General features: G+C 48.7%; 1 protein-coding gene across 1 annotated transcript in view; it reads left to right on the top strand.

The window, feature by feature from the left end:
- The first annotated feature begins 12,679 nt into the window (after positions 1-12,679).
- The window catches only part of LOC134929477 (TBC1 domain family member 31-like), a 30,470-nt gene continuing 23,437 nt past the window's right edge, over positions 12,680-19,712 (top strand). The window contains exon 1 of the mRNA XM_063925090.1: positions 12,680-12,743. The gene's annotated coding sequence lies outside the window, so the exon portion shown is untranslated. The remainder of the gene's footprint in view (positions 12,744-19,712) is intronic.

The following is a 19,712-nucleotide window of genomic DNA, read 5'->3' as shown; positions in this document are numbered from 1 at the left end:
GATGGACGGACTGCCTGCCGAGTTCCGACACAGAGGTAGCCACAGCCGTGAACTACCGCACTGTACACTGGTTGATAAAGAGATAGTAGTATACTCGTAACAACTAGTATGACGACGGTATAAAGAACGAAAAAAAAACCACGGTTAGGTGGTATATATTATAATACAATTATGGATGGACGGACTGCCTGCCGAGTTCCGACACAGAGGTAGCCACAGCCGTGAACTACCGCACTGTACACTGGTTGATAAAGAGATAGTAGTATACTCGTAACAACTAGTATGACTATGACGACGGTATAAAGAAAGAAAAAAAAAAACACGGTTAGGTGGTATATAATACAATTATGGATGGACGGACTGCCTGCCGAGTGCCGACACAGAGGTAGCCACAGCCGTGAACTACCGCACTGTACTGTGTCTGCTGCTAATATAGACTGGTTGATAAAGAGATAGTATACAATACTACTAATATACTGGTGGTCAGGCACTGGTCACCACTAGTCACACTGGCAGTGGCACTCCTGCAGCAAAAGTGTGCACTGTTTAATTTTAATATAATATTATTTATCATGTACTCCTGGCTCCTGCTATAACAACCTGCAGTGCTCCCCAGTCTCCCCCACAATTATAAGCTTTATATACAATACATTGATGTGCAGCACACTGGGCTGAGCAGTGCACACAGACTGAGTCACTGTGTGACTGTGTATCGTTTTTTTCAGGCAGAGAACGGATATATTAAATAAAACAAACAACTGCACTGTCTCTGGTGGTCACTGGTCACTGTGGTCGTCAGTCACTAAACTCTGTCTGCACTCTGCACTCTCTTCTAATCTACAGTATCACAGCAATCTCTCTCTCTCTCTCTCTTCTAAATCTAATCTAAATGGAGAGGACGCCAGCCACGTCCTCTCCCTATCAATCTCAATGCACGTGTGAAAATGGCGGCGACGCGCGGCTCCTTATATAGAATCCGAGTCTCGCGATAGAATCCGAGCCTCGCGAGAATCCGACAGCGTCATGATGACGTTCGGGCGCGCTCGGGTTAACCGAGCAAGGCGGGAAGATCCGAGTCGCTCGGACCCGTGAAAAAAAAAGTGAAGTTCGTGCGGGTTCGGATTCAAAGAAACCGAACCCGCTCATCTCTACTTTATAGGAGGGCTTATACTCCATTTGTTGTGAGTTTCCTTGATACGCTATTTCTATGCCATTATGGTATATTAATGCCATCAGCTGTTATCACCTTTTCCAAGGAGAAAGATACCTTTATGTGACATTCATAAAACGCTTTCGGTAGACCAACCCTGTTCCTGGGATTTGAGTGTTCTAAATTGTTGGGGAAAGTTTTTTTTATCAGAGGGATTGTTAATGCCATGACAACAGGGGCATATTGGCATCAAAGATACCTTTAAACAACACTTATCCAGTGTGAGTGGGGTGCGCCATAGCTATTGATAAACCTACCTTGTATGGAAACCAATCTATGTTATCAACTTAATATATTTAAGGGACATAAGAAAACTTTTATCACACATTATATATATATATATATATATATATATATATAATATTTTAGCACCATCTGAAAAACTTACTTTTATCTGGACTCACCAATTACAACTTTAACGACAGAGGATACATCTAACAAAATTGAACCTCGACAAAGGAATGTTTCTTTTTAATCCACTAGGGGTCACTGGAGTACTCTTGGGACATGGGTGGTGTGTTAGCAGGGATAGGCCGATTTAAATATTTAAATTAGTAATCCTCCACCCTCCATACTCCCAAGATGACTCAGTGTTGTTTTTGTGCCTCACCGGGATGGCACACATGGAAAGTTCTCCACACTTTATTTCTATTTTTTCGACAAGATTTTGTCTTTTTACTTTCAATCCCTTCCCAGCTTATTAAGAAGCTTGGATTCGGGAATGTGGAGGGACTTGGCTTGACAGTGCTCAGGAGAGGAGCCCCGCCATAGACCAGAATCAGCGTTGCTGATTTCAGCCTGGGGCTACACGCACGGAGCTGGACATCGCTTACAGGAGAAGCCCCGTCATAGGTTTCACTGTATACAGGTAATGAGCGGCCAGACAGCTCACACTGCCGCCGCTCCTGTGCATTGTCTTGCTGGGGAGCAGGGCGGGCAGCTCATGCTGCCGCCCTGCCATGTGGGGATTTTCGGTTTGTTCATTGTGATCCCGCCAGCCAGCCCCGGCCAGCCAAAGCTGCCGCTCCCCGGCTTCCTCCCGTGGCTAGCTCCTGCTCCCGCTAGCCGCTGGCTCCTGTGTATGTCCGCAGACAGCTTCCACACTGCCGCGGCTCACCCCTCTCTGGCCACGGACAGCTCTCACTGCTGCAGTGGCCCACCAGCCCCAATTGAGGGAAGATCGTGGGGGAAGGGTGTTTTAACCTACAGCAGCACAGCGGCTCACTACTAATGCAACACCTCATCAAGCTGTGTCTATGGGCATGTTAAGCACATGAAGGGTCCCTGCTGTCAGGCTTTTAAGCTTGCCATCATACATAGAGGATCTAATGTATATATGACAGTTTATAAATACATAAGGAATCTATTGTTTATATATGTATAAGGTGCTTGTGTAGTCCTTGTGAATATACCTGACAATGGTGCTTTTATTATACATAGAATTTCATGTATATATATCACACGGTGAAAGCACATGGCTGGACGTCATTTTCTTGCAGGAAGTTTGCTGCAGTCCTACAACACTCAGCCACTGGAGGGTTCAGGGGTGTTAGTAGGAATTCTGTGAAGCACAAATGTAACAGATTTTAGTGTGTACCACGTGCACTGCACTTCTGGGTTATACACACTTTAGTTACTTTTTTTACTGAGTCGTGGGGACTTGTCTTTCACTGTTTTCACTTGTCTTTCACTGTCTGTCTGTGTACATAATGAGTAAAGCTAATGCAAAATCAAACAAGCAGCTTGTCTGCGATGTCTGTGACAGTGTGTTACCTGATGGAACTACCACTTGCACAGTGTGTCTTGCAAATAAGGGTCCAAATATGGACCTCTGCCCTGATCCTCCTTGGGCAATGATGGCAGGTGTGATGTCTGAGTTAAAATCTGAGCTTTCCGCTGCACAAAAAGAACGTGAGGTGGCTAGGTCTGTTTCTAGGATAATGCCGTCTGAGCTGCCAGAGTGGGCTCAGGATATGTCACGGACTTTGCAGAGTTTAGAAAAGTCCAGGTCTAGCTCAGTTCCTAAAAGTAGTCCTAGTTTGGCTCATAATTTACCGGTTTCAGCTGTGTTGCATTCTGACGATTAAATGCCAGACCTTATATCTAAGGAGGAACAAGAAGAAGGTGAATTAGGCAGGAGTCAGATAGTGAGGTTACTGATAGTCTGTCCACTGATAATCTCATCAGGGCGGTACGCCGGGTTCTGAATTTTACTGAGACTGTGGAGCCGCTTTCAAATGATGGATTTTTGTTTGTTAAAAAACAGAGAGCACCTGTGTGTTTTCCTTATTCAGATTATCTTAATAAGCAGTTAACGGAAGCATGGAAGAATCCAGATACAGGTTTGCTGTGCCTAGACGGTTTCTGTCTAACTACCCATTTCTAGAGTCTATGACAAGTAAATGGGAGAATCCACCAGCAGTGGTTTCCTCAGTGTCACAACTTTCAAAAAACTTAACCATTCCAGTCCCCGCTGCAACGACTCTTAAAGACCCATCAGAGCGTAAGCTAGAAGCTATGCTAAAGTCAATGAATACAGCAGTAAGGGTGTTGCTTAGACCTGCTTTAGTTGGAGTTTGGGTTAACAAGGCTGTCATTGCAGGGGCAACACAGCTCAAGTTGGGCCTACAACCAGCTTATACTTTGTGCTGATCACATCTGTGAATCAGCTGAGTATTTAGGTATGGCTTCTATGGACATCGTCCAGGTTTGTTCTCTGCTTTCAGCTTCACTAGTTGCAGCCCGACGGGTGCTTTGGCTGCATTCTTGGCAGGCAGAGGCAGAGTCAAAATGAGGAATAGAAGCACTGCCTTACGCTGGCGAGATGTAATCTGGTCCTGAATTGGACAAGTGGATTTCTCAGGCTACTGGGGAAAATCTGTTATCCACCAATTGCCCACACCAGGTGTAGTATGAGTGGCCGGCGGCCGCGATCCCGAGTACCAGCATAACGGCGCTGGGATCCTAACCGCCATCATACCGAAAGCTGTGCGAGCGCTAATGAGCCCCTTGCGGTCTCGCTGCGCTTGCCATGCTGTGGGTACGGTACACACGATTTATTCTCCCTCCAGGGGGGTCATGGACTCCCAAAAGGGAGAATATGTGCCGGCAAGCCGGTGGTCGGGATCCCGGCGCTGGTATGCTGGTCACCAGGATCCCGCCCAGCGGCATACTGAAGACCATCCCCCACACCAGTTCCTAAACGGAAATACACTGGACTGGCATTAAGATCTGTAAGACCTTAGTCCTTTCCAGGCCGTGCTAGAGGAATAACCATACAGAGTAGACGTGGTTTCCAAAAAACCAATACCCGTCGTCAGCACACAAAGTCCGTTGACAAGCCAATGGCATAACGGGCTGCCAGCCCATCTCGGATCTTCAGTTGTGGGAGCACGCCTTCAAACGTTTCACTTGTTGTGGTTTCAGACATCCACAGATGGGTGGATCCGCAATTTAGTGTTCAAAGGTTACAAAATAGAGTTCAGTTGTCTACCACCAATGCGGTTTTTCAAGACAGGCCTCCCTGTTTCAGAAGACAAAAGGGTGGTTCTGCAGACCGCGATTCAATCTTTCGTAAATTCAGCAGTTTTGATTCAGGTTCCAGTTGACCAACAGGGTCAAGGTTATTATTCCAGTATTTTTGTAGTACCAAAGCCGGACGGCTCGGTCAGACCGATATTGAACCTGAAGGGGCTCAATCAGTACATCACTTACTACAGATTCAAGATGGAATCCATGCAGTCAGTGATTGCAGGTTTGGAACCACAGGAATTCATGATTTCACTGTATCTCAAGGATGCGTACTTACACATTCCAATTTGGCCACCGTATCAGGTGTACTTAAGGTTTGCAGTACAACAAAACCATTATCAATTTCAGGCATTACCATTTGGCCTCTCATCAGCGCCTCGGGTATTCACAAAGGTGATGTCTGTGACAATAGCTCATCTCAGATCCCTGGGAGTCAGAAGTGTTCCGAACTTAGACGACCTTCTCATCAGTGCTCCGTCTCAACAAATACTCCTTCAGCATGCCTTCCTAACGTACAATGTACTAGTTCAACACGGTTGGATTGTCAACTTCAAGAAATCAAGCCTGGTTCCGTGTCAAAGAATTAAATTCCTAGGAATGATTCTGGATACGATGGATCAACGAGTTTACCTTACAGAACAAAAAGCACAGTTTGTCCGAGGCCCATGGACCCGGACGGTGGTCAGAGTGTGGGGTCAGGGACACTCCAAGATCTAGTGTCACGACTGGATGGTCAAGAGGCTGCACAGCAGCAGATTATGCAATTCCTGCAAGGAATGTCTTTACGATTAGATACTCTGCAACAATCACTTCCAATTCCAGTTTCCCCAGTGTCCTCTTCAGTTACAGTTCCTGTTCCTGGTTCCTCAGTTTCCAGCTCTCCAGTTGCCCCTGATTCAATGTCTCGCATCCATCTTCCCACTCCGAGTAAATTTGATGGTAATTCTAAGATGTGTCGTGGGTTTCTAAATCAATGCGAAGTTCAGTTTGAATTGCAGCCACAGAACTTTCCAACACCTAGAACCAAGGTTGCCTATATTGTTTCTCTTCTAGCTGGCTCTGCTCTGAACTGGGTCTCTCCGCTGTGGGAGCGAGCAGATGCAATATTGAACAACTATACTGAGTTTGTTGCCGCATTCCGACGCATATTTGACGAACCTGGGCATACGACCTCTGCTTCTTCTGACCTCCTTCAGATCCGCCAGGGAACACGTACTGTGGGTCAGTACGTTATCCAGTTCCAGACATTGGTATCAGAGGTGAAGTGGAACAACCAGGCATTGGTTGCCGCCTTCTGGCATGGTCTGTCTGACCGCATAAAGGATGAATTGACTACTCGAGATTTACCAGAGCAACTGGAAGCTCTAATTTCCCTATGTGTCAAATTGGATCTACGTCTACGCGAGCGGACCTGTGAACGCTCTCGAGGTGATCTTCGCAAGCACCGAGCTATGCCTCCTGTACAGTCTCTACCTATTATTACTGATGAACCCATGCAGGTAAACAAATCTCGTTTAACACCTGAGGAGCGGTCCAGAAGATTAAAGGAAAGACTGTGTCTCTATTGTGCTGCTGCTGGTCATCTGATTGGTTCCTGTCCTGCTCGGCCGGGAAACGCCAGGTCCTAACTTGTAGAGAAGGAGTCAAGTTAGGGCTCTTGAATAAAGCTCCTTCATCTCAGGATCTTATATTACCCGTTACCTTGGAAAGGCCCGAGGGACTCCAGTCTTTGTCTGCCTTAGTGGATTGTGGTGCTGCTGGGAATTTTATCACGCAAGCTACAGTGGATAGACTTCATCTCCCAGTGACTAAGTTGTGTCGTCCAGTTTATCTCACGGCCATGGACGGAAGCCGTATTTCTGAAGGTTCCATCTTTCAGCAAACCAAGCCGGTAGTTCTTGGAGTAGGCTTCCAGCATTCTGAGCTCATTGAGTTCCTGGTTATACCCAAAGCGGGCTATGAGATTGTACTGGGTATGCCTTGGCTCCAACTGCACAATCCGCAATTTGACTGGTCTACATTGCAGTTAACAGCATGGAGTTCCTCCTGTCATCAGTCTTGTCTGGCTCAAGTGTTTCCAATAAAGTCTTCAAGTGTAAAGTCTCAGTCTGGCCTTCCGGAGGCCTATCAGGAATTCACTGACGTCTTCAGTGAGAAAGCAGTGGATGTCTTGCCTTCCCATCGAGAGTGGGATTGTCCCATCGATCTGGTTCCAGGGAGCAAGCCGCCTAGAGGGCGTACATACCCTCTTCCAGTTCCAGAGACTCAAGCAATGAGTGAATACATAAAGGAAAATTTACAGAAAGGATTCATCCGTCCATCCACTTCCCCAGCTGGTGCTGGATTCTTCTTCGTCAAGAAGAAAGATGGAGGACTTCGCCCCTGTATCGATTATCGGGGTTTAAATGACATCACGATCAAAAATAGCTACCCGTTAACTCTTATCACAGAGCTGTTTGACAGAGTTAGAGGGGCTTCCATCTTCATGAAACTGGATCTTCGCGGGGCTTACAATCTTATCAGGATTCGAAGTGGTGATGAGTGGAAAACTGCCTTCAATACTCGTGACGGCCACTATGAATATCTAGTGATGCCCTTCGGTTTAAGTAACGCCCTGGCCGTGTTTCAAAACTTTGTCAACTAAGTGTTCAGAGATCTCCTGTATAAATGTGTGGTAGTTTACCTCGATGACATCTTGATATTCTCCCGTGATTTAGTCTCTCATCGCCAACAGGTGAAGGAGGTTCTGCAACGTCTCCAACGGAATCATCTGTATGGCAAGTTGTCCAAATGCACATTTGAAGCTTCTTCAATATCTTTCTTAGGATACATCATTTCCGGAACAGACCTTCAAATGGATCCAGCTAAATTGGAAGCTATAGAAAACTGGTCTCTTCCAACAACACTCAAGTCAGTTCAACGCTTCATTGGCTTTGCTAATTACTACAGAAAGTTTATTAAAGGCCTTTCCACGCTAATAGCTCCAATTACCTGCCTTACCCGGAAAGGGGGAAATCCTTCCCAATGGTCTGACGACGCACTGTCCGCCTTTCATAAAATAAAACAAGCTTTTATTTCAGCTCCTGTGTTACAACAGCCGGATGTCAGTAAAGCCTTCATCTTGGAAGTGGACGCTTCAACGGTTGGCGTGGGCGCAGTCCTGTCCCAGGTTGGCAGTAATGGTAAGACTCACCCTTGTGGGATTTTTTCTCGTAGGTTCTCAACCGCAGAAATGAACTATACCATCGGCGACCAGGAGTTGTTAGCAATCTAGTTGGCTCTTGAAGAATGGAGGTATCTGCTGGAGGGTACGAGATTTCCCATTACCATCTACACGGATCACAAGAACCTTCTCTACTTGAAAGCCGCGCAGTGTCTGAATCCTCGGCAAGCAAGGTGGGCTCTATTCTTTTCTCACTTTGATTTTAAGTTGATGTTTAGACCGGGTTCACAAAATGTCAAAGCGGATGCTTTGTCTCGCTCCATGAGCTCAATCGAGGAATCCGCAGAACAGGCTGCTCGACCAGTATTAAATCCGGTGGTTTTCGCAGCTACAGGGATGTCGCAAGTCCCGCCTCCAGGCAAGATGTTTGTCTCTCCAGAGCTTCGTCCAAACCTTCTGTCTTGGGCTCATACGTCCAAGTTTACTGGTCACCCTGGGGTTCTAAAGACTTTTTTAAGTTTCTGTCTCAAACGTATTGGTGGCCTCGTATGAAGGTAGATATTCAAGAGTTCATAGCTTCATGTCCCAAATGTGCTCAGCATAAAATTTCTCGTCAGGCTCCCGCAGGCCAATTGATACCCAATTCCATTCCTAGGCGCCCCTGGTCCCATTTGTCGATGGATTTTATTTCTGATCTCCCTCCATCCAAAGGGTATGACACCATCTGGGTAGTAGTCGATAGGTTTTCAAAAATGGCACACTTCATTCTACTCATGGGATTACCCTCTGCTCCAAAGTTGGCACAGTTGTTTCTTCGTGAAATATTCAGGTTACATGGACTTCCAACAGAAATCATATCTGACCGAGGAGTACAATTTGTGGCCAAGTTTTGGAGAGCTCTGTGTTCAGCGCTACAGGTAAAACTGAAGTTCTCTACGGCCTATCATCCTCAAACAAATGGGCAGACAGAGAGGGTAAATCAAGAACTTGAGACCTATTTGAGACTGTATATCTCTTCTTCACAGGATGACTGGGTAGAGTTGTTGCCCTGGGCAGAGTTTGCTCATAATTTCCGTTATCATACTTCAACTGATACAACTCCTTTTTTCGCAGTTTATGGTCAGCATCCTAGAGTACCGGATTTCCAAGAATTACCTGCCATAGATGTGCCTGCGGCTGCTTCTGCTCTTCAGCGGTTCGCTCAAATTTGGAAAGAGATCCATTCATCCCTTAAAAAAGTTTCTCAACGGTATAAAATGTTCGCTGATCGGAAGAGGCGAGCAGTTCCTAGTTTGAAACCGGGCGATAAAGTCTGGTTATCTACCCGTAATCTCCGGCCCTTAATGAAGTTTGCGCCACGGTTTATTGGACCTTTTCCAATAGAAAGTGTTATTAATCCGGTGGCTTATAAATTGAAACTGTCTGCTTTTTTGAAAGTACCCAACTCATTCCATATTTCTCTCCTCAGACCACTAATTCTCAATCGTTTCCAGAGAACGCTTCCAGCAGCTCCAAAGGTACGAACTCATCGGGGCGTGGAATATGAGGTGGAAAAGATATTAGACTCTCGACATCGTTATGGTCATCTGCAATATCTCATTGGTCTGGATATGGTCCTGAAGAAAGGAGTTGGGTCAACGCCACGGATGTACATGCTCCACGTCTGATTCAAGCCTTCCACAGACTCTTCCCTGCCAAGCCTCGTTGGTGTTCGGTGCTCACCCATAAAGGAGAGGGTACTGTCAGGAATCGGCACTCTGCTGCGTCTCACTTACCAGCGAGCTGGTGTGCGGGCCTCCGGAGGTCTTGGCCCCAGTTGCGGCTGCATGGGTGTAGTAACCGCGAGCGTTCTATTCCACATTGCTGAGTACTCCTGAGTCTGGTCCTGTGTGGGTTTTGCTGCGTGCCGATGTCCAGAGTGTGTGGACGTTACCATGACACCGGCACGCAGCTGATTCGGGTGTTCAATCCAGCACTGTATCTCCGCCTGCAGTTTGTGTCCAATCACTGCAGAGCAGGAGGTATAACTTCCAGCTTGTGGGTCTCTCACATTGCCTCGGACAACAAGTCACATACCGTGTGCTTTAGTTCTCCTGGTTCCTGTATTCCTGTTTCCAGCGATCCCCGTGGTTACTTCCATTTGTTCCAGTCTTCATTCTCACAGCTCTCCTGTTAACTCCGGACTCCAATTTCATTCAGCCACAATCACCAGCAGCAGAGACTCTCCTCAGGTGTTCGTATTACCAACTTACCTGTGTATTTGCTATCAGTATTCCATCTGTGCATTCCTGCAATATAACAACTTGTGCTTAGAGACTGTCTCCTGCTTGAGCCTAGTAAGGCTACCTGGACTTGTGCTTTACAGAGACTGTGTGTTTCTTTTGCATATCGGAGTTCTGCTTTCCAAGTTACGTTACTTTATGTTATACTGAGATTGTGTGCTATCAAGTACTACTGGACTTTGGTTTATATCATCTGCCTTCAGTATTTGTTGTTTCATATTTCTTTTGCAAGAGACTTCAGTTATACAAATTCCGTTATCAGTCATTGTCACTCCATTACCGGTTTTCTGTTCACGCTGTGTTATCCCTTTTTGCTCTGTTACAATAAAACATCAGCGCCTATGCGCAGGACTTTTATATTGCCTCCACGTTTTATCCATCAGACCAACACTGACCCACTAGCGCCCCCGCCGGGGACAGACAAACCTAGAGACCTGACATGGATACTTTGTTTGTTCTCTATGATGCAGTCAAAATAGGGTGGCCAGCTTCCAAACAGACCTTATCCAGATGGATTAAGCTGACCATTCGTCAAGCGTACTTTCATGCTAGTTTAACACTGCCTGCATCTATTTCAGCACATTCCACACATTCTGTGGTAATATCATGGGCATCAAGTCGTGGAGCCTCTACGACGCAACTTTGCTGTGCAGCTACATGGTCATCAGTGCACACGTTTGTGCGCTTCTAAAAGTTTGATACGTTTGCGGCATCAGCATCTAGCTTTGGGCGTCTTGTGTTGCAGGTGCCAACCAGCTCTCCCGCCCAAGGGGGAAACTTTGGTACGTCCCAAGAGTACTCCAGTGACCCCTAGTGGATGAAAAAGAAAGGAGGATTTTGGTACTTACCAGATTAATCCTTTTCTTCGAATCCACAGGCGGTACTGCACGCCCACCCAGAGCAGTTTCACCTGGCTTTTGGAAAATTCAGTAAATCTTATGGTAACACATTCTCACCGACTGGTTCAAATGTTAAGGTGATTGTTATCTATTGTTGTGTTAACTTTCTAGTGTCCGTTATGTTATGTGTCAACTTTATAGTTGTCCGTTATGTTATAATGGTGGTCATTCCGAGTTGTTCACTCGCTAGCTGCTTTTAGAAGCATTGCAAGCGCTAGGCCGCCGCCCTCTGGGAATGTATCTTAGCATAGCAGAATAGCGAACGAAAGATTAGCAGAACTGCTACTAAATGTTTTCTTGCAGTTTCTGAGTAGCTCCAGACCTACTCCTAGATTGCGATCACCTCAGTCCATTTAGTTCCTGGTTTGTCGTCACACACACACCCTGCGTTCGGCCATCTACTCCCCCATTTGTCCAGACACTCCCGCGTTTTTCCCTGACACGCCTGCATTTTTTAGCACACTCCCGGAAAACGCTAGTTACCACCCAGAAATGCCCCTTTCCTGTCAATCATTCACTGATCAGCAGTGCGACTGAAAAGCGCCGCATGAACACCAGCAAATCTACTAAGTTTTGTGTTAAATAACTTAGTACATGCGCTCTGCGTACCATGCGCATGCGCATTTAGCAACAAATCGCAGCATAGCGAAAATCGGCAACGAGCGAACAACTCGGAAATGACCACCCATGTTCTATGTCATTCTCCATTGTTCATCCTCTCTTTCGCTCCTGTTCGGCTCAGTAAAAAAAACACTGAGGCATCTTGGGAGTATGGAGGGGGTGAAGGGTTACTAATTTAAATATTTAAATGTGCCTATCCCTGCTAACGCCCCGTCCATATCCCAAGTATACTCCAGTGTGTCCTGTGGATTCAAAGAAAAGGATTTATCTGGTAAGTACCAAAATCCTCCTACTGCATTGAATGAATTTATTTGTCTGTGTCTATTTGATCGTGATTATTCAAATTATTCACATTAATATACGGTTCTTAAGCGCCGTGGTGGCAGAGAGGTATCAATAAATCTTTTTTGCAGAATATTCCTACTGAGTGTGGTGACACTTATATTTGATACCTCATTGCGTTCAGGCAGATCAGCACCAGTTGGAGGCACCCTCTTACTCTTTTTGTACTGTGTTCATACACCTGTCTTATCAATTAAATAGTTCAGTACAGGTGACATCTATCATATATTAAGAGGGAAGTCCAGGTAGAGAGCATTTTGTCCCACCTGGAATGGGTCATGTTGGGAGGTACAGTATGCACAATCTTCTCCTTCCCATAGGCAAACGCAGGGGGGGTTTCTGGTTGCCTGGAAACCCCCCTCCTCCTGGCAAGTGGCTCAAATGATGACAACAATAGTGATGGTATATAATACAATTATGAAAGCTGCCGCCACATCAGGCAGTGTACTTTATCCCGTCACACAGACTGCCAGCAGCTATCCTCCCAGGCCCGACTCCTCAAGCCCCGGCACTCTCACCTGTCAGTGTGATCAGTAGCCACAGAGCCGTGCAGGCAGTGCACTGGCCGCCCCTCCCCTCTCCTCCAGAGTTCACTCTCTCCTTCACTCGGGTCCTGACTGAGCCAAGCTCCGCCCCCCAAGACTATACTGCACGAGGAAGGAGCTGCTGATGATGTTGCTGCAGCACGGTGTCTGGTAACTTCTACAATGGCTCCATGATGAGCACAATCGATTTATAATGTGTGTGTATATGTGTGAGGTGTGTGTGTGTGTCTGTATGAGGGTGAATTGGCATTGGGATGTAAAAATTGTTGGGTTACTGAGTGCTAGGTGGGGGGCACGTTAATGGGGGCCGTGAGAGAGTATTATGGGTCAGGGGCGGATTGGGATGGTAAACCATCCCGTGAAATTACTGGAAGCAGCCCTAATGGAGCTCTGCTTGATTAATGTTGCCAACCCATACACAGCGCTCCCAGCCACAGCTATGGTGATTTATAAATGTCATCTCTCCCCCAGCCGAATTTCTTCCTACCCTCATCCTCCTGTGAAGGCTAAGCAGAGAGTCGGGACAGTCAGCATGGTGAGGATTTGGAGAGGAGGGGCACACGCAGCACAGACAGGTGTAAGAGTGTGGCGGTGCGGGTGCAGTGCCTGCTGCCACGCAGGTGTCGTCCCACCGCTTACCTCGCATCGCACTCTCTCACCTTCAGGTCACGGAATCTTCAACGGACATGCAAACCTTCAGTTGGACCCGGACACGGCGATCCCCTCTCGGAGCCGACGATGGACATACTGAGGAGAAAGTAAACCAAATTAAGGGGGGTATCAACTCTTCTTCCACCGGAAAAGATGATACCCCAGGGGTGGCGGCAACCTTTACCGGTTGGGTGTAAGGTCATCACCGGCACAAAGCCTCAGCCACCCAATTTTCACACACTCGAACTCTCGCGCGTAGTGTGATAAAGGGGCTTCTCACGTCCGTGAGCAAACCCCTAATCCGGGGCTCGGGGACAGACAAAGGGACAGACAGACACAGATGTTACCGTTATCAGTCTTGCACTGCGAACTTCTTCTCCACTTACAGGTCCCTGTAAGGAGGCAACCAAACAACAGCCGTGCAGGGCCTAACTCTATCCTGATGTAACACCACTACGCTAACTACAACGGCAGAGCCCTCAAACTAGCTCTGTGTGTGTGGTGCAACAAAACTAAACAAACTATAAGCAACCTTGGCCCTGCACGGAAACAACACACATCACAAATCACAATAACAGTGCAAGTAACTACCATGGTGCTGTTCCTTTAAATCCCTACCTGCTCTCTGGGGAGTGGGCATCGTACAGCCTACCCACGTCCTATACACTTACTTGGGCCTACTGCCCCCTTACTGATCACAGGCCAGAGGCCTGACTTTGCCCTCGGGCCTAGCGCCCGCCTAACTTGGGGCCTGTTGGGTGACCTGGGCCTAATGCCCAGGGTCACCTTATATACCTGACAGGGGGGGTTTCCTGGAACTAGGGCCTAACGCCCTCTATCCGGCCTATTTCCTGAATTGCGGCCATGGGCCTAGTGCCCGGCTAATAGGGGCCACGGGCCGGGAGGGCCCGACTATATGTGGCCGCGGGCCTGGAGGGCCCGACTATATGCTCACAGGCCGGGAGGGCCTGACTGTGCCTACGGGCCTAATGCCCGATCCCTGTTGGTCTAGGGAGGAGAGAAGGGGGGGGGGGGTGTGACAGGCGCCCTCACCGGGGGCCTACCTGTACTGATGGGAGAGGCACCAGGGGGGAGCTTCTTTAGCTCTTTCGCTTTCCTCCCCTGGTGGTCTCTCCGGGTCCTCAGCCGCGTTCTTCTGCCGCTGGCCCGTCCTGGCCAGCGTCGCCACCGCCTCTTCTTCGCGTCCAGCCGGCACTGGGCGTCTTCCTCCAGGATGCAGGCGTATTCTGGCCATTTCCTCGGCCACCGGAGCTCTTCCCGTGGTGTCCTCTTCTTCCTGGCGCCACCCGACCCTTCACCGCTTTTCGGCACGGCCTCTTCTCTCTTCGGCTCCCACCTGGCGTCCGATGTCACTCGCTGGGGGGCAGGGCCTAAGATGCGGTGAGCGACGAAAGGCTCACCTCGCCCGCCCGTGATTGGCTGGCGTCCCGCAAGCCGTGATTGGCTCGCGGACGGCGCCGGATTTGGGCACATCTCTACACAGGCAGTGACTCATCCATGGAGCAGTCAGAGGAGGGCTGATCCGGGCAGCCCGCTGTGCGCTTGTGATAGGTTGGTTGGCTGGCTGGTCCCTGGGGAGGGGCCAGCCACTGTATAGCAATGACCAGGCTAGCCCCGATACGTGAGATGCCTGGCTCCTCAGTGCCCGGGCTGCCGCTGTTCATTCCTGAGAACAGCACAAACTTCATTGCTGCGGCTCCGACGTGAATGAGTTTCTGCGCTTGTGCAGAGGCTCAATTAGCGTCATTCGCAGTTATGTGAATCAGCCAAGCATAGGGGGAGCACAGCCACTGAGTGAGGTTAGCATCCTAGCAGGGGACCCGGCAGACCGGTGTACTGTCCCGGAGTCCCGGCGTACCAATCCGCCCATGGTATGGGTGCTGTGTGAGTGTAGTATGGGTGCCGCTGTGTGAGAGTAGTGTGGGTGCTGTGTGAGTGTAGTATGGGTGCCACTATGTGAGTGTAGTATGGGCGCTGTGTGAGTGTAGTATGGGTGCCGCTGTGTGAGCGTAGTATGGGTGCCGCTGTGTGAGCGTAGTATGGGTGCTGTGTGAGAGTAGTATGGATGCCGCTGTGTGAGAGTAGTATGGGTGCTGTGTGAGTGTAGTATGGGTGCTGCTGTGTGAGCGTAGTACGGGTGCCGCTGTGTGAGAGTAGTATGGGTGCTGTGTGAGCGTAGTATGGGTGCTGTGTGAGCGTAGTATGGGTGCTGTGTGATGTAGTATGGGTGCCGCTGTGTGAGAGTAGTATGGGTGCGCTGTGAGCGTAGTATGGGTGCTGTGTGAGTGTAGTATGGGTGCTGTGTGATCAGAGGCGGAACTACCGGCAGTGCAAGCAGTGCGTTGCACTGGGGCCCGCCTCTGTTCAGGGGCCCAAGCATGTAATGAGTCAAACTGACTCATTACATGCCGCTGTGCGCTGCGGGCAACCGCTGCCCGCAGCGCACAGCCGCCCGGAGAGAGAGGAGAGGAGCGGCGCGCACTGCAGCAGTACGGGGTAAGGTGGAGGACGGAGGTGAAGGAGGGAGCCGCAGCAGCGCTTTGTTACTGGTGGAGGCGCTGCTGCTGCTGCTCCTCTGCTTCACTATAGGCTGTCTCTGAGAACAGCCTATAGTGAAGCAGAGGGGCAGCAGCAGCAGCGCCTCCACCAATAACACAGCGCTGCTGCGGCTCCCTCCTCCACCTCCCTCCTCCTTCTTCTCTACTGCCCGGGAAGCTGCACAAGGAGCCTGAGCCAACAGAGAGGGTAAGTATAATTTTTCTTTCTTTCTTTCTTTCTTTCTTTCTTTCTTTCTTTCTTTCTTTCTTTCTTTCTTTCTTTCTTTCTTTCTTTCTTTCTTTCTCTTTCTTTTTTTATTTGTTGGGACTGCCTGCTGCAATGTGTAAAAAGGGGGAATCAGCCTGCCGCAATGTGTAAAAAGGGGGGACTGCCTGCCGCTATGTATAAAAATGGGGAATCTGCCTGCCGCTATGTATAAAAATGGGGAATCTGCCTGCCGCAATGTGTAAAATGGGGGAATCTGCCTGCCGCAATGTAAAAATGGGGAATCTGCCTGCCGCAATGTGTAAAAAGGGGGAATCAGCCTGCCGCAATGTAAAAATGGGGAATCTGCCTGCCGCAATGTGTAAAAAGGAGGAATCAGCCTGCCGCAATGTGTAAAAATGGGGAATCTGCCTGCCGCTATGTATAAAAATGGGGAATCTGCCTGCCGCTATGTGTAAAAAGGTAGAATCTGCCTGCCGTAATGTGTAAAAAGGGCACGCTGTCTGCCGTTATGTGTAAAAAGTGTATGCTGTCTGCCGTAATGTGTAAAATGGGGATGCTGTCTGCCGTTATGTGTAAAAAGTGTATGCTGTCTGCCGTAATGTGTAAAATGGGGACGCTGTCTGCCGTAATGTGTAAAAAGTGCACGCTGTCTGCCGCTATGTGTAACGAGGGCACGCTGTCTGCCGCTATGTGTAACGAGGGCACGCTGTCTGCCATTATGTGTAAAAAGTGTATGCTATCTGCCGTAATGTGTAAAAAGGGGATGCTGTCTGCCGCTATGTGTAACGAGGGCACGCTGTCTGCCATTATGTGTAAAAAGTGTATGCTGTCTGCCGTAATGTGTAAAATGGGGACGCTGTCTGCCGTAATGTGTAAAAAGTGCACGCTGTCTGCCGCTATGTGTATCGAGGGCACGCTGTCTGCCGTAATGTGTAAAAAGTGCACGCTGTCTGCCGCTATGTGTAACGAGGGCACGCTGTCTGCCGCTATGTGTAACGAGGGCACGCTGTCTGCCATTATGTGTAAAAAGTGTATGCTGTCTGCCGTAATGTGTAAAAAGGGGATGCTGTCTGCCGCTATGTGTAACGAGGGCACGCTGTCTGCCATTATGTGTAAAAAGTGTATGCTGTCTGCCGTAATGTGTAAAATGGGGACGCTGTCTGCCGTAATGTGTAAAAAGTGCACGCTGTCTGCCGCTATGTGTAACGAGGGCACGCTGTCTGCCGTTATGTGTAAAAAGTGCACGCTGTCTGCCGCTATGTGTAACGAGGGCACGCTGTCTGCCGCTATGTGTAACGAGGGCACGCTGTCTGCCATTATGTGTAAAAAGTGTATGCTGTCTGCCGTAATGTGTAAAAATAAGATTTTACTTACCGATAAATCTATTTCTCGTAGTCCGTAGTGGATGCTGGGGACTCCGTCAGGACCATGGGGATTAGCGGCTCCGCAGGAGACAGGGCACAAAAATAAAGCTTTAGGATCAGGTGGTGTGCACTGGCTCCTCCCCCTATGACCCTCCTCCAAGCCTCAGTTAGGATACTGTGCCCGGACGAGCGTACACAATAAGGAAGGATTTTGAATCCCGGGTAAGACTCATACCAGCCACACCAATCACACCGTACAACTTGTGATCTGAACCCAGTTAACAGTATGACAACGTAGGAGCCTCTGAACAGACGGCTCACAACAATAACAACCCGATTTTTTTTGTAACAATAACTAAGTACAAGTATTGCAGACAATCCGCACTTGGGATGGGCGCCCAGCATCCACTACGGACTACGAGAAATAGATTTATCGGTAAGTAAAATCTTATTTTCTCTAACGTCCTAGTGGATGCTGGGGACTCCGTCAGGACCATGGGGATTATACCAAAGCTCCCAAACGGGCGGGAGAGTGTGGATGACTCTGCAGCACCGAATGAGAGAACTCCAGGTCCTCTTTAGCCAGGGTATCAAATTTGTAGAATTTTACAAACGTGTTCTCCCCCCGACCACGTAGTTGCTCGGCAGAGTTGTAATGCCGAGACCCCTCGGGCAGCCGCCCAGGATGAGCCCACCTTCCTTGTGGAATGGGCATTTACATATTTTGGCTTTGGCAGGCCTGCCACATAATGTGCAAGCTGAATTGTACTACACATCCAACTAGCAATCGTCTGCTTAGAAGCAAGAGCACCCAGTTTGTTGGGTGCATACAGGATAACAGCAAGTCAGTTTTCCTGACTCCAGCCGTCCTGGAAACCGATATTTTCAGGGCCCTGACAACATCTAGCAACTTGGAGTCCTCCAAGTCCCTAGTAGCCGCAGGTACCACAATAAGCTGGTTCAGGTGAAACGCTGACACCACCTTAGGGAGAAACTGGGGATGAGTCCGCAGCTCTGCCCTGTCCGAATGGACAATCAGATATGGGCTTTTGTGAGACAAAGCCGCCAAATCTGACACTCGCCTGGCCGAGGCCAGGGCCAACATCATGGTCACTTTCCATGTGAGATATTTCAAATCCACAGATTTGAGCGGTTTAAACCAATGTGATTTGAGGAATCCCAGCACTACGTTGAGATCCCACAGTGCCACTGGAGGCACAAAAGGGGGTTGTATATGCAGTACTCCCTTGACAAACTTCTGGACTTCAGGAACTGAAGCCAATTTTTTCTGGAAGAAAATCGACAGGGCCGAAATTTGAACCTTAATGGACCCCAATCTGAGGCCCATAGACACTCCTGTTTTCAGGAAATGCAGGAATCGACCGAGTTGAAATTTCTTCGTGGAGCCTTCCTGGCCTCACACCACGTAACATATTTTCGCCACATGTGGTGATAATGTTGTGCGGTCACGTCCTTCCTGGCTTTGACCATGGTAGGAAAGACCTCTTCCGGAATGCCTTTTTCCCTTAGGATCCGGCGTTCAACCGCCATGCCGTCAAACGCAGCCGCGGTAAGTCTTGGAACAGACATGGTCGTGCTGAAGCAAGTCCCTTCTTAGTGGCAGAGGTCATGAGTCCTCTGTGAGTATCTCTTGAAGTTCCGGGTACCAAGTCCTTCTTGGCCAATCCGGAGCCACGAGTACAGTTCTTACTCCTCTACGTCTTATAATTCTCAATACCTTGGGTATGAGAAGCAGAGGAGGAAACACATACACCGACTGGTACGCCCACGGTGTTACCAGAACGTCCACAGCTATTGCCTGAAAGTCTCTTGACCTGGCGCAATACCTGTCCAGTTTTTTGTTCAGGCTGGACGCCATCATGTACACCTTTGGTCTTTCCCAACGGTTCACAATCATGTGGAAAACTTCCCGATGAAGTCCCCACTCTCCCGGGTGGAGGTTGTGCCTGCTGAGGAAGTCTACTTCCCAGTTGTCCACTCCCGGAATGAACACTGCTGACAGTGCTATCACATGATTTTCCGCCCAGCGAAAAATCATTGCCCTCCTGCTTCTTGTGCCGCCCTGTCTGTTTACGTGGGCGACTGCCGTGATGTTGTCCCACTGGATCAATACCGGCTGACCTTGAAGCAGAGGTCTTGCTAAGCTTAGAGCATCATAAATTGCCCTTAGCTCCAGTATATTTATGTGGAGAAAAGTCTCCAGACTTGATCACACTCCCTGGAAATTTTTTCCCTGTGTGACTGCTCCCCAGCCTCTCAGGCTGGCCTCCGTGGTCACCAGCATCCAATCCTGAAT

This window comes from Pseudophryne corroboree, chromosome 5 (genome assembly GCF_028390025.1).
Source record: "Pseudophryne corroboree isolate aPseCor3 chromosome 5, aPseCor3.hap2, whole genome shotgun sequence".
Taxonomy (NCBI): Eukaryota; Metazoa; Chordata; class Amphibia; order Anura; family Myobatrachidae; genus Pseudophryne; species Pseudophryne corroboree.
The sequence above is the reverse complement of the archived record's forward strand: the minus strand, read 5'-3'. Positions and strand labels throughout refer to the sequence as shown.